The 16,392-nt window shown below is 34.3% G+C and overlaps 1 non-coding gene across 1 annotated transcript; it reads right to left on the bottom strand.

Annotated features, from left to right (window-relative positions):
- Positions 1–16,040: 16,040 nt before the first annotated feature.
- Positions 16,041–16,147, bottom strand: LOC142870306 (U6 spliceosomal RNA). The gene has a single exon (XR_012918734.1). It is a non-coding gene; the product is annotated as a U6 spliceosomal RNA (small nuclear RNA).
- Between the last annotated feature and the right edge of the window lie 245 nt (positions 16,148–16,392).

Below are 16,392 nucleotides of genomic sequence, written 5' to 3'. Positions count from 1 at the left end.
TGGAACCTGAAAGAGGAAAATATTCAAAAAGAGAATGATAAAACAATGGAGAATGCTGCTTACATATCAGCTAAAAAGTCAAATCAAAAGTACTCATTGGTCTAAGGGACATAGAGATAATAGGAGAATTAGTAAGAGAGGATTCCATAGAGTGGTGATGGTGCGTACCCAAGTAAAGAGGTTTAATGAGTAAAGGTGAATTGAGGTAATGATTAGATATAATGAACAACAAGCACAAAGCCATTTCAAGAACTTTGATTTTGAGAAAAGTAAAGGCCCACGTAGAAGAATGAGATGAATTATATAAGGGAATTATATATATGTGAGAAACTGAGAAAAGGAAAACGTCAATCTGTACATAGCTTCCTTCCCTCTGATTATAACATATTGACTTATCTGCCACTCAAAAAGGATACTGGCATCTAAAGATCTTAGTGACAAATAAGGCATTGAGGTCTGTGGGAGTCCCCTGTAGTAAGCCAGTTGGAACTTTGATCTCTTTGTGCAAACCCTATAAAGCACAATGTTAGAGCCCCAAATGACAATCATAAAGAAATAATGCTATGAGGATCTTGGCCCTTAAGAATATCTGTACTTCTTATTGAATTTTGACATTGGTTATTATGAAATGTATTTAGTTTTTTAGATCCTCAAGAAGAACAATAGTGTATTGAGTGATTTGATGAGTTTGGCTCAAGGCTTCTTATATTTGATCTTAGAAGTACAGGTAAAGATAGCTGTACCTATGAACTCTCTCCATGTGCCTTGCATCTTTCCTGATTCTGCAATACTAGCCCGTAGAGAAGAAATAATGTCATGCTCTAACATTTTTGGAACTGAAAATAAATAGATAATGTTTACTGTTGACAACAAAGTCAATCCCTATAATATTTTAAACAAAAGTGCTTATCACCATATGGCTTGCAATGCCTTATGATTTTTACAGCCTTGCTCCATTGATGACTTACTTCATCATTTGCCTAGCCTTGGGCAATAGGATAAGTATAGATATAGCTAGATATAATGTAACCATAATTGAACAAAAACTTTAAGTTTAAAGGTGTGGTCCCACTCTTTCTTTTGATATTGTCCCATTTCTTCAGTTTGAGTAATAGTATAGGCAGACACATATCATAGGGCTACTCTGATATCAATCTTTTACCATCAACATGGGTTATGGGCACAAAATAAATATATTCTTTGAGGACGATGATATTTGTGATTGTTCCTATAGAAAAGCTGAATAAAACAGGATTGTTTCTAAAAACAATTAGAAAACACAAAAACAAAACAAAAATTTAAATCTGAGACATTGGATATAGCAATTAATCTATTACAAAGGCTGAAAAACAGTTATTCATGTCATGCAGGCTTATATATTTGGTAAACTCTTGCTTGTGTAAACATAAAAAGGAAATAGATTATGACCTAGGTTGGCAAGGCCATTGCCACTCCAGTAAATTCTCTGAATAGATTAGCATGACCTCATTAAAAGCATTCTTTGAAGAAAGTAGTTTAAAGAAGAGAAACTAAGATTATGGCATATAATGAGATTATGATTTTTTTGGTTGCTGTTAGAAGACATGTAGTTATTAGGTTGTTTGTTATAATCCCCACGTCTCCCATTAAAAATAGTTGACAAAAATATAAGAGAAAAGATGGCTGACCAGTGGCATCAGCTGCCAGATCATCTCAGAAAGAAGGAAAAGTTTTAGATTAAAAAAAAAAAAAAATAAGACAAAAAACCCAAAGGCATAGATCAAGTATAATTCTGAGGGAAAAGTGCCAGAATCTTCCAGAGATTCCATCTGAAGATGCAGAGCAGAACAAGAAGGAGCAAAATATTAGTAGAGATCAACCCATGAGAGGCTTGGAGCCCAGTGAAAAGGGTAGGTAGGTTTGGGTTTTTTTTGTATTTTTGTTTTTCCCTCCCTCATATCTCTGGCAGTTGGTAGGCTCCCAAGCTGCTGAAGAACCTTTCTACCCTCATAGTCCAAAAATGTCTGCCACCAGTGAACTGGGAGCTTCTTCAGGACAATGTATCAGGCTGCTGGCCACCTTGGGGTTGCTTCCCATGGCCACAGACCCCAGCCAGACAGCAGGCACCATGTCGCTTCTCTACCCACTGTGGACCTGTGTCATCCCCAGGCAGCTTCAGCTCCTCAGTTCTTGTCTTGCTCATTCCCACACGAATATTTCCAAACTCCATCCAAGACTATGAGAGCCAGGGGACTGGGACTTCAACACCAGGAGACAGGTGGGTCCTGAGGGATCTGTGTGATCCCATAGCCTAGACATTCCAGGTGGGCTGCCTTCCAGAGAGAAAGACTATGATGACCTGAATGCTAACTGTCCTCCATTCAGACTCTTTTCTTACCCTTCTCCTCCCCACCGGCAGCTGCTGAGAGAGATGATTGAGCTGGGCTCTCAGGAGTGGCTGCTTCCCCTCTGTTGGTATGTACACCACACCAAGGCTTCCACGGAGAGTCGGGTTCAAACCTCTCCTTTTTAAAGACATGTAGCAGGCCAGGTGTGGTGGCTCATGCCTATAATCCTAGCACTCTGGGAGGCCAAGGGGGGAGTATTGTTTTAGCTCAGGAGTTTGAGACCAGCCTGAGCAAGAGTGAGACCCATCTCTACTAAAAAAATACAGAGAAATTAGCTGATCAACTAAAAATATATATAGAAAAATTTAGTCAGGCATGGTGGTGCATGCCTATAGTCCCAGCTACTCGGGAGGCCGAAGCAGAAGGGTTGCTTAAGCCCAGGAATTTGAGGGTGCTGTGAGCTAGGCTGATGCCATGGCACTCTAGCCCAGGCAATACAGACAGACCCTATCTCAAAAACAAACAAACAAGCAAACAAACAAAAAGAATGAAAGACATGTAGCATACCAAAGGGTGCTCAGACTGTGAGCTCCAGCTCACCGGGGCCCTCTCCAGGGCTGCTTGCCCAGCTGCTCCATCAAAGCAGGAAACAACTTGAATCAGAGGGACACCAAACCTGCTTGAGCACCTCTTAGGCAACTTGGGCCCAGCTGACTTTTCCCTGGTACAGGCATGGATTGATTTTTGGGGATCTGGGAACAAGCCAGCAGGCCAGATAGCAAACACCCAGGACTAGACTGTGTTGCTCCCAGGCATGGAGGGGAGATTAGTGAACTAATCTTGGGAGGCAAGGGAGTCCACCTGGGCAGAACTAAGAGGAAAGTGCAGTGTGAATCTGAGCCACAATACACTTGTGGAGCACAGGAAGGCTGAGTTCTCATCCTGGGTCAGGATCTTGAACAGGGAAGCTTCTACCCTGCAGCACCATTGCTGGGGAGCTCAGGTGGTTTGGGCTACTGTCTGCCAGCAAATGAGAGTGGGAATCAGGGATGAGAGATAAAAATGAAACCTAATCCTGAAAGCAGATTGTGAATCTCAGCCCTGATACCACAAGCAGACTTTCTGGCTTGGTGGGGCAGTTTAGCCCCTCACTTGTGGCTATTCATGGCAGTGTGGGAGGAACTTTCCACTCCTATTGAGACAGCTACCTACTTGCTTTGTGGAGCCTGAAGGCAGGCTTATCTAACACAGCCCTACCCAGTCTCAGTCCCTCTCCAGCTTCTGCTGTGTTGGAGAATAAGGACTCATGTGAAAGTTACAGAGCCCTGTCTACTGCCTGGGGCAGTTGATTTCTTCTCCTAAGGGGCTACAGTCAGTCGCAGGTCCCCAAAACAACACTCAAGCTGGTTTTCCCCAGCAAGCACAACCTACTGGCTGGGAGGTCAATTTGTATAGCCTTTTACAATATTTACTGACTCAGTTATACAGGATGTGGTTGATTCTTACCCACTAGCATGACCTAAAGTCTCAGAGATTAAACTGGGCATGCCAATATAATTAACACTGCTAAGAATATCACAGGGCTGGGGATAGAAAAAGGATTTCAATGACCTCCATTCTCCATCATCAATAAGAGACAGGAAACCTGCCCAAAGACATAGTTCACCATTGCTATAGCTTACAAATAATCCCCAATTGAGAAAACCACCACACTAAGAATACGTATAACCAAGGCATACATCCAGAAACTGGACCACCATGAAAGCACCCACAAACAAAGACAAAGTTTCTTACCCCACATATGCTACAGACACATCCCTATGAGTGGGAGGGGGGTAAAAAGCACCATCTAAACAAAAGATAATACAACGGTTAGAAGTGATAGTGGCTCCCAATCAGAAGGAATCAGCAAAAGAACTTCAGAAGTATGAAAAATCAGAGTAAAAGGACAGCCTCAAAGGGGCATACCAACTCTGTAGCAATGGACCCCAACCAAAATGAAAATACTGAAATGACGGATAAAGAATTCCAAATGTGGATTGTAAGGAAGCTCAATGAAATCCAAAAGAAAATGGAAATCCAACACAAAGAAATGAGAAATATAATCAGGAAATGAATGAAAAATTTACTAAAGAGATAGATATATATTTTTAAAAGCCCCTATAAATAGAACTTCTGGAAATGAAAAATTCATTTAAGGAAATACAAAACACAGTAAAAAGCTTTAAGAATAGACTATAGACTAGATGAGGCAGTAGAAAGTATTTCAGAGCTTGAAGACAACTCTTTTGAATTACCACAGTCAAAAATAAAGAACAAAGATGCCAGAGGAATGAAAAGCACCTATAAGAAATATGGTACTATGCAAAATGGCAAATATAAGAATCATAGGCATTTCTGAGGACAAAGAAGAAAATGCCCAAGGGCTGGAAAACCTATTTGAGGTAATAATTTAAGAAAACTTCCCTAGTGTCCCTAGAGATTTAAATACATAGGTACAAGAAGCTCAATAAAAACCTTGGAGATTCATTGCTAAGAGGCAATCAACAAGATATATAGTAATCAGACTGGGCAAAATAAACACAAAGGAGAAATTTCTGTGAGCTGTGAGGTGAAAACATCAAGTAACTTCATAAAGGAAAACCCATTAGGCAAATGGCAGACTTCTCAATTGAGACCTTACATGCCAGAATGGATAAGGGCCCCATCTTCAGTATTCTAAAACAGAACAACTTACAGCCTAGAATTTTCTATCTTGCAAAGCTAAGTTTCATATATGAAGGAGAAATAAAGACTTTTACAGATAAGCAAATACTGAGGAATTTGTGAAGACCAGACCTGCCATGCAGGAAATATTCTGAACTGCATTATACACAGATCAACACAATAGACACCAAGGTAAAACAACCCAAAAGCTAAAGCACAGAGCTCATATAAAACACTAGCATAAGAGGGAACAAAGCAATAAGGAACTGCCCAACATGATGAAATGAACAATATCCCACATATCAATCCTATCAATCAATGGGAACTGTCTGAATGCCCCACTTAAGAAACATAGGCTGGCTGAATGGCTGAAAAAATACAATCCAAATATCTGTTGTCTCCAGGAAACACATCTAATCCACAAGGACTCATACAAACTCAAGGTGAAGGGATGAAAATAAATATTCCACACAAAAGGACACCAATAGAAAGAAGGCATAGCCATTCTCATATCAGATAATATTGACAATCAACAATGGTAACAAAAGATGCAGATGGTCATTATATAATGGGAAAAGGAGCAACTCAAAAAGAAGACATAACAATCCTAAATATTTGTGTTCCTAACACAGGGGTGCCCAGATTCATAAAGCAAATTCTATTAGGTCTAAGCAAAGAGATAAGTGACAGAACTATAATCGACAGGGACTTCAATACCCACTGACAGAGCTGGGCAGATCATCCAAGAAGAAAACAAATATGGAAACACTGTACTTGAATGGAACTGTAGAAAGAATGGGTTTAACAGACATTTATGGAACATTTTTCCCCAAACTGCTGAATATCAGCATTATTCTCATCAGAAATATTGATCATATCTTAGGCCACAAAACATGTCTCAAGTGATTCTAAAAAATAGAAATCATACCATGTGTCTTTTCACACCACAGTGGAATAAAACTAGAAATAAATTCCAAGAGAAGCACTCAATTCTACACAGTCATGGAAATTAAACAACCTGTTGGTGAAAGACTATTGGATCAAGAACAAAATTTAAGATGGAAATCAAAAGATTTCTTGAACCAAATGACAAAAGTGACACAAGTTATTAGACTATATGGGGTTCAGCAAAAGTAGTCCTATGGGGAAAATTCATAGCCTTAAATGCTTATATCAAAAAGATGGAAACATCATAAATTAACAGTCTAATGACACATCTCAAGAAACTAGAAAAGGAAGAGCAAACAAAACCCAAAGCCAGCAGAAGGAAAAAGATACTGTCAGAGCAGAAATAAATGAAATGGAAAACAACAAAAAGAAATACAAAGGATCGATTAAACAAAAAGTTGATTTTTTAAAAAGAGTAAAAAAATTAATTGACCACTTGCTAGACTAACCAGGAAAAGAAGAGAAAGGACCCAAATAGCTCCATCAGAAATGAAACAGAGATATTAAAACTGATACCACAGAAATACAAAATATCTTCAGTAAATACTATGAAAATGTTATGCACAAAACTTGAAAAGGTAGAGAAAATGGATAAATTTCTAGGAACACACAACTTCCTAAGAATTAATTAGGGAGATATAGAACTCCTGAACAGATGAATAACAAAGAGCAAGATTGAAGCAGTAATAAAAAAATCTTCCAACCAAAAAAGCCCCATACCAGATGGATTCACAGCCAAATTTTAACAGACCTACAAAGAAGAGCTGGTACCCATATTGCAGAAATTATTCTATAATATTGAAAAGAAAGGAATCCTCCCCAACTCATTCTACAAAGCCAGTATTACTTTGATACTAAATCCAAGAAAGGATACAACAACAACAAAAATCTGCACATTTATATCCCTTATGAATATAGATGCAAAAATCCTCAATAAAATATTAGCAAATTGAATTCAATAGCATATCAAAAAATAATTTATCAGAACCAAGTGGCCTTCATCCAAGGAATGCAAGAATGGTTCAAATTACATAAATCAATAAATGTGATTCACCAAATAAATGGAATAAAAAGACCATATGATCATCTAAATAGATGCAGTAAAAGCATTCGACAAAATCCAGCACACTTTCATGATAAAAACCCTCAACATACTAGGCATAGAAAGAATATAACTCAAAATTATAAAAGATATATACAGCAAACCCACAACATCATAATGAAAGAGGAAACATTGAAAGCACTCTAACTAAGAATTGGAACAAGGCAACAGTGCCCACTGTCACCACTTCTATTCAACATAGTGCTATAAGTCCCAGCCAGAGCAATTAGGCAAGAAAAGAAATATAGCGTATATACATTAGAAAAGCAGAGGTCGAATTATTGCCTTTTGCTGATGATATGATCTTATATCTAGAAAACCCCAAAGACTTCACCAAGAGAATCCTGGAATTGATAAATAAGTTAAGTCTTCAGTTACAAAATATATGCACACAAATCAATAGCATTTCTGTACACCAGAAATGTGTAACCATCAAGATGAGAGTCAAATCAAAAACTCAATACAATTCACAATAGCTACAAAGTAACTAAAATACCTTGGAATATACCTAACAAAGAAGGCAAAATATCTCTACAAAGAGAACCACCAAACAAACACTGAGGAAAGAAATCTCAGATGACACAAAAAATGCAAAAGCATATTTTGCTCAGGGATTGGGAGAATGAACATTGTTAAAATGTCCATACTACCCAAAGTGATTTACAGATTTAGTGCAAACTCCATCAAAATTTCATAGAGCTCGTAATTTCATAGAGCTCGTAAAAAATCATTCTGCATTTTGTTTAGAACCAAAAAGGAGACTGAATAACCACAGCAATCTTATGCATAAATAACAAGTCAAAAAGAACAAAAGACATGACCAGAAGCTTTTCAAAAGAAGATGGACAAATGGACAATAAAAATGAAAAAATGCTCAATGTCATGAATCATTAGGGAAATGCAAATCAAAACCACAATGAGATATCACCTTACCCCTGTTAGAATGGCTTTAGTTAAAAAGTTCTAGAACAATAGATGCTGGCATGGATGCAGAAAGAAAGGAACGCTCATACACTGTTAGTGGGACTGCAAGCTAGTACAACCTCTATGGAAAACAGTGGAGATTCCTTAAAGAACTAAAGTGGATCTACCATTAGATCCAGCAATCCTATTACTGGGTGTCTACCCAAAGGAAAAGAAGTCATTTTATCAAAATATACCTGCACTCAAATGTTTATTGTAGCAGAATTCACAATTGCAAAGATGTGGAATCAACCCAAGTGCCCATTAATTCATGAGTGGATCAAAAAAATATGATATTTTATATATATATATATATATATATATATATATATATATATATATATATATATATATGTAAACATCTACTACCACTCAGCCATAAAAAAAGATGAATTAATGCCTTTTGCAGCGATTTGGATGGAACTGGGAACCATTATCCTAAGTGAATTTTCTAAAGAATGGAAAAGCAAACATCTTATGTACTTGCTATCACATTGGAAGTAACCAAGGACAACATGTTCACAGAAGGAAATAAAACTCAATGGAAACCAAGTTGGGGGAGGGAGAAGGAAGGGATGGGCAAAAATATACCTACTATGTATAATGAACACTATTTGGGTGATAGGCATGCCTCTAGCTGTGATTCAAGTATTGTGAAAGTGATCCATTAATCAAAAACATTTGCACCCCCTTAGTATTTTGAAATAAAAAAAAGAGAAAAATATTGATAAACTCTTACCAAACTAGCAAAAATATGGAGAAATAGAAATAAGCAACCAACAAAGTAAAAAAATAAAAAAAAAGTGGGACAAGAAATATATTTGGCTATCTATCACAACACTGAAAATTAATACATTACATTTTTCCATTTTAAAAAAGTAGAGGTTTAGTTGGATCAAAAATACTACTGAGTTATGTGAAATTTTTTTGAAAAATTTTTTAACTTTCACACATTTGAAGATGAAATAAAGAGAACAATTCTATGAATAGATCCTAATAAAGTATTTTGTAATATCAAAATTCATTACCAGTGACAATTATGGGTATGATAGAAATGTAAGAAAAATAAGTAAAACAATTTACCAAAATCTTGAACAAACATTATCCTACAAGACAAAATTGTAAAACCATTTAAAAGAAGGAAAGCAATTATAGCACAACTCTCACTGCATTATATACATTTCCTTGTGTATTTAGATATGTAAAAACACAAGAATGAATAAACTATAAATATTGGAAAAAGATAAAATTATTTGTCTTGTGGATGGTATGATTTATATCTATAACCCCCATTTATAGATTTATAGGTTATAGATTTATATCTATAACCCCCATTTTTCCCTCCAAACCACTGAAATAAACTTGATAAAGTGATTTGACATAAAAATTATGATTAAAAAATCAGTAAATTGTCTTGAATTTAGCCATAAACACCCAGAAAAATAAATAAGAAAACTAACCTATTTAAAATAACAAAAAAACTCAACAAAAAATAAGCAACCTTATATTAATAAATATTAGTAACTTATTTATAAATTTAACAACAAAAAGAATGTACATGAAGAAATTGAGAGTACATTATTGAAAGATAAATCAAGACTTACATAAAAGTCATCCTTTATTCTTGGAGATGAAGAAATACTGCCATAACATATAAATTATCTCCAAATCAATATATACACTTATTAATAGTATAATTAATCTAATCTAAATAAATTGCTTTTTGACCCCCAAAATATATAGGAACTAAAGATATATACGATATAACTATATAGGAACTAAGAATAAAGAATGCACAGGATAAAGAGGAATTCATAAAAATTTTACAGTTAAAGAATTAAGTTATCCAGAGTATGAAGAAATTATAGGGGGTCAGATTTTTCTGATTAAAAGACTAAAATATTGTTTGTAAAGATCAAAGGACATTATTATGTATTTATATATGTATCTATACCTTGCTGAACTATCAGGTAATTATAAGGATAAAATCAATAAATGATAATCATGAATGGATTCAGAAGGGCTATGACCAGGGTATTTCTTTTATTTAAAAATTTATTAAAGCATGTGCTGCTGAAAATCTAAAACTCCATTTGCACCCTCCCATAATTCACACTTTTTTTGGTCATGTCTTTTATTTTTTGCATATATTTTAAACCCACAAGATATTATTATTTTTGTTATTTTATTTTATTTATTTAGTTTTGGTCAACAGCAGCAGTGCTGATATTTTTTGCTATTTTAAACTCACTGGACCAGTTATGTGGCCTTCCCATGGCTTTGATTGGGAAACTGGTGGTCTTTTACCATCTTAGTCCCAGAAGCCTGTGAGAAATTCAATTCTCACCTTGCAATGTTTTGATCTTAGCTCTTTTCCTTTCCTGTATCCAATATGTTTGATATTCAGCAAATGTTTTCAGGGGAAACTGGCCATGTTTTTGAGACAGGATGGAGTGAGTCCTGCACTCCATCAGGACTTTGTTTCATAAGAATCATGAGAGAGGTTTATTTTAATTCAAAGTTTAGAATGTATATCTTTAATCTCCACCTCCATTGCAGCTGACCAATATGACGTAATCTTGGTTCTTCAATATAGTCTGCTATATTGTTTCCCTAATACAGGCACAGTTTTTCCTCACTTTCCTTTTTTTTTTCTTTTGACTATTGTAAAGGCATGAGCCTGCAACCATGGGAGTGATAAGCATGAGGACAGAGGACTGCACACTGTGAAAAACAGAGTTGAAAGATGAAAAGCAACTAGAATTGTGTCTCATGTTGTCATTGAACTGTTACACCAGCCTCTCAACAGTGTCATTCTGGACTTATTAAGTGAAATCAATAAATATTTGCTCCTTAAACCACCACAGCTGATGTAGTAGGTATCAACAGGTATTTGTTGACTAATCCAAGGGATGCATATTCAATGCTAAAATTCTTGGATTGCATTTTACAACCATTTGGAAGTCATCAAAGTATTTTAAGCTGAGGATTAATATAATCACATTTATGTTTTAGAAAGGTTGATCCTACTGCACCAGGAATAGGCCCATAGTACCTATTTAAACTGTAGAAATTACATGCATGGTATGTCATTGTATGTTTAAGAAAACACACAATTTTAAAAATAAATGCAAGCAAGAGTGGGACCATTGCCAGATATCCCAGCTATTGACCAAATTCTAAGTATTTCAACAGAAATTCAGGCTCCAGGAAGTGTGTATTTAAGATCTATGTTACTGCTGTATAGGTTACGATTGACTGGAATAATTATATCTGCTACTCCAGACCTATATTCCCATCTCTACTCATAAGTGAGTATGAGGATAATGGATTAAACATCAATATGGATATTATGAAATATCTTTTTATTGCTATCTTCCTGAAAGACTAAAATAAAATGATAAGGAATCTTTACAAACATCATTTCATTGAGATAATTGAAAAAATACTTTAAAACATGAGTCCTTTTTTGCTAGAGATGCACCACTATTACTGTGGTATTATACACAGAGAAACAATCACAAACAACAGTAACAAAAATCACCTAAAAAGCTGTCAAAAGAATCCTGGAATTCAGTATCACTTACTACTGTATGGTCACTAAAAGTATGAGCTCTGGACTGAGAGATCCCCATGTATGAATCCTACTTAGCTCTGCCGTATACTAAATGTATTACCTAGGAAGAATATGTACGAATATTTCTAAGAATGAATTTCTCTCACCTTAATTGGGGATTATAATGCACACATATAGAGAACTAAGGGATAATATTTGTAAAATAGGTTACTTAGACCCTGGCACATAGTAATCATTCAATTCAATGGTAATTGCCATTAATAGTATAATTATTACCATTATCACTACTGTCTTCATCATTATTTTCTTCCATTAGGAGAGAAAACAACTAATTCAAATGGAAATGGCTTCTTATATAGATTTTCTTTACTATGTGCTTTACACCCTGTCCATTCTTAATTATCCATGAGAGAGTTTGGCTGCAATGATCTATTTTAGCCTGTCTTAATTCTGGGATAGATTCTTCCACGAGCTTCTGGACTTTATGTCTGCCTGCAATACTTAACGTATATTTAACAAATGCAATATTGATTTTAATAGTAAATTCAGGTAAATAAAAAGTATAGTGGTAACTACAATGCAAAAGCTTATCTCATGCATTTTAAAGCCATCATCACTTGGGTTTTGAGTGACTCACATTTTTAAAAACATTTTAATAAGTATAATAAAAATTATACTAAATTGAGAGGTATATATATTTTGCAGGATCATTTGAACACTAATGAATTAGACATGAGTTGAAGTTGACTATAGAGCCATTTAATTGATCTAAACCACTGCATCCTAGAATGTGGTTCTGACCTCAATTTTTAGACAATACCAAAAATGATAAATAAACATTGGTATCTCTAGAATATATATTTAGATTATATTATGTAACAAAAATAATTTTGAGAATACAGGCTATCAAAAATACAAAGTATACCTAATAATTTTTTTAAATCTTTATTAAAAATTCTTATAATATTTAACTCAAAATATTGTTTTTGCAAAACACTCTCATGTAGGTATTTACCTGAAACTGGAAACTCTATAATAAAGTCTATGTTTATACAAGTGAGAGAAGGAAGATATAGTTTTGAGTTTTCTGTGCAGTGAAAATCACATGCTAACCATCTTCAAGAAAAGGCTTATTATATTTGTAATTTGGACATTATGAAACTGAACCCTGGCGACTAATGTTGTCTTTGCATTTGCTTTGTGTTGTTTTGATAAAGATGTTTGTTTTCATTTTAAGTGAGCAAGAGGTTTCTCCCTTAGAAATATGACAATATAGGTAAGTGTTTCATATTGTTATAGAATAAGCTTGTTCTTTCCTCTCTAGTTGTCTCAAAATGGACATTCACCATAAGCAAGAATTCTTTTTTTTCTATTTTTAAATTTTAAGGTATTACAGGGATACAAATCATTTTGGTTACATGGAGAGCTTTTATAACGCTTGAGTCATCGTTATATTAATAGGTGCGTCTACCATACAGATAGTGTTCATTGTGCCCGTTACGTTGGTTTACATCCAATCCATCCTCGCCTCTCTCCCCTGCTTGATTTCCACTGAGTTTTACTTCCCTCTATGCACATGTATGCTCATCAATTAGTTCCAATTTAATAATAAGTACATGTGGTGTTTGTTTTTCCATTATTTAGGTACTTCACTTAGGATAATGGTCTCCAGTTCCTTCCATATTGTTGCAAATGGCTGAGTTAGTACTATGGTGATGAAGCAGAAAGAGAAGAAATTAAGATCTTTCTGATAATTAGGAGAAAGCAGCCACAGAAAGATTTCTGGAGAGATAATAATTATGCAGTCATTTGGATAAAAACTTTTGAGACACTGCTTCTGGAAGAGCACGTACTTTCATCTTGTCTGCCAACTCATATTGACAAAGGGTTTCACGGAGGAAGAAAGAAACGTACATTCAGTCTTTATAAGAAAGGGTACCACAATCTCTTGGAAATGGGAATAAGGACTGGATGTAGTTACCAAATTGACCACCTGTCTTGAAGCCATGTTTGCCCTAGAAGAGTTAGGGTGTTAAATTCATTTAAATGAGTGAGTTACAAGGTCAAATCAATATTTGTAAAAATGGGGATGATGGCCATATATTAACAGTAATCATGAAGTGAGCTCATACTTTAATATTAGCTTAGTTTTATAAAGCAAACATATGTCTATGGGAAGGTGGAACATTCTGACATGCCTACCCACAATAGTAGTATTTGTACTATCATCAGTTAGCCTGAACTGAAAAGCAAATTGTTCACTAAATATGTGTACCACTCTTCCCTGGTAGTTTACAGAGAAAATATTCATATTTATAATTTCGATGCTCCAATTATTATGTCAATCCTTGGCCTATATGCTTCACATGGTTACAACTCTACAATGAGGAAATATTGAGCCTGTGAAATTTTAAGTTTCTGTTTCATTTTAAAAAATAGTAAAAATAAATGCACTTTTATGAATCAAAGAAAAAAAATAAATATCAAAACAGAAAACAAACCAACAACTGCAAAGATATCTTTAGTTAGTTTCCATATTATTGGGTAGACAGAGCTTCCATAATTTGAAAAGAAAATATTGTTTGTTATTAATCATACCTTTACTATCTCTAGAATGTTTTAGCATAGAATCATTTTTATGAAAACTTCAGTATATTAATGGCAAAGTGATCAAAGTATACAATAATGACCTTTCTTTAAAGAAACTAAATTACTACTTTCTTTGATTAGATTTCTCCAAAAGAACACCAAATTTATATATAGTGGTCATCATCTTGTATCCACAGTTTTTTTTGAAATATGAAATGCATGTTTCCTTCCTTTTCATTTTTCTTGAATTATAAACATAGTTGATCTTATGTTATTCCTTCTATTTTATATATCACTGTAAAGAATGAGTTAACAGATGAACTTTACTTTCCAATTCATTTCTTTTAAAAGATTTATACAGAAGGAATTTTTGTGCTTTTGTTGCACAGAGTCAGAATTTTTGGTGTTTTTACTTTCTCAAGTACTAAAATGGTCAAAGTGACTTCATCTTTTTTTTTTTTTTGAGGAACTACTTTTTTATTCCTCTAAAGCAACTTTAACTCAGGCTGCAATTTAGAAATGTAGACTTAAAGGCTTACTTAACTTAAACAGCTACTCTTACATGAATGACCCAATTACCATGCCAGGGATGAATTTTAGGAGTAAAGGTCAATTATCATGGCTGGAAAGCACTTTATAATCAAAATAAAAGAGAACAGTATTCAAATTTCTATGATTTTCTCAAGCAATTTTTTAAAACATTTGTGTGTATGTATGTACACAATGTAATTAAATTAGAAACAATAATAAAAATGAAAAATAATATGAAATAAAGATAGAGATATTTACGAAAATCTGTATATAATTCCATGGGACTTTTAGCAATGTATAGAATGAGTGAAAATAATTACCCCAAATACTATGCATATAATTTTTATTTATAATAATTTAATTATATAGATTGAAATAACATAAAATAATCTGTGGAAAACATAGAAGTCTTAAATAATAATATTTACTTAACACTTAGTATTGTCTACATTATTAAAAATGGATCTGATGAGTTTTTCTAAGTACTATGGTATTATCACTATACTACCCATGTAATCAAATGCTTTAAAAATTTCTAGAAAACTCAGTTTTTTCCTGGAAAAACAGAGGCAATTGGTTTTGATTTAGGTGTTTAAAAGTATGGCTAAATTTTAGAAGTTTTGCAAATCATAATCTTCTTTTTCTGTAGAAATGCTTTAATAAGATTTCCATATTATGAAGCTAAAATCCATGTGAAACATTGATCACATTCCCCAACTCACAAATGGCATATGGGACTCTCAATTACAGCAACTAAAAAATAAGCGTCATCCTTGATTGTTCTCTTTCCCTCAGAACTCCATATTCCATATGTTAGGAAACCATCAACCTCCAAAAAATTTTTGGAATCACACTGTCTCCATCCTCACAGCTAAAACTACAGATTCAAATCTTTGCTCTTGCCCTAACTTACCCAATATTTTTCCATTTCCCCATTCTTGGTGCCCTACCATCCATTTTCAACATTGCAGAAAAGGGGACATTAAATTAAGTAAAATAAGTCATGGAAGAGTAGTGAGAGCAATTTTTCAACAAATTATATTGGGTGAATTGTGTGCTAATTGGATATACCAATAGGGGAGAAGTGAATTTGACTCTTACATCAAAGCACATACAAAAGCAACTATAGGAGGGTTGTTTTGCTAAATATAACATGATGAAATTTCTAAAAAATTTGTAGTTACTTTATCTAAAATGCTGACATCTAGAATGTATAATAAAATGAACTCACATGAATTAATAAGAGAAAAACATTCAATCACCCCTCCTTGCTCCAAAAATGGGCAAGAGAACTTATTTTTATATGTAATGTTTCAAGAATTTGAGTTTAATCCTTTTGCAAGGGCCATTCTAATCTTCTCTGTATCATTCCAGTTTTAGTAGGCATGCTGCCAAAGCAAGCACAGGGCAAGAGAACTTGACCAGGCATTTCACAAAAGAGAATAGCCAGAATGACCAGTACATTTTTTAAGGGAATGAAAATTAAGCCACACTGTGATACTGGCACACATATCTAGCACAGTTAAATTTTAAAGGATTAATGATATTTAGCGTTGGTATGATGTGGAGAATGAAAACTTTCATACACTACTTTTGGGTAAATAAAATGATAAAACCATTTTTGATAGCTATTTTTCTTTATCTTCTCT

Source organism: Microcebus murinus, chromosome 3, assembly GCF_040939455.1.
Source record: "Microcebus murinus isolate Inina chromosome 3, M.murinus_Inina_mat1.0, whole genome shotgun sequence".
Classification (NCBI taxonomy): Eukaryota; Metazoa; Chordata; class Mammalia; order Primates; family Cheirogaleidae; genus Microcebus; species Microcebus murinus.
This window is presented reverse-complemented; position numbering and strand designations above follow the sequence as displayed.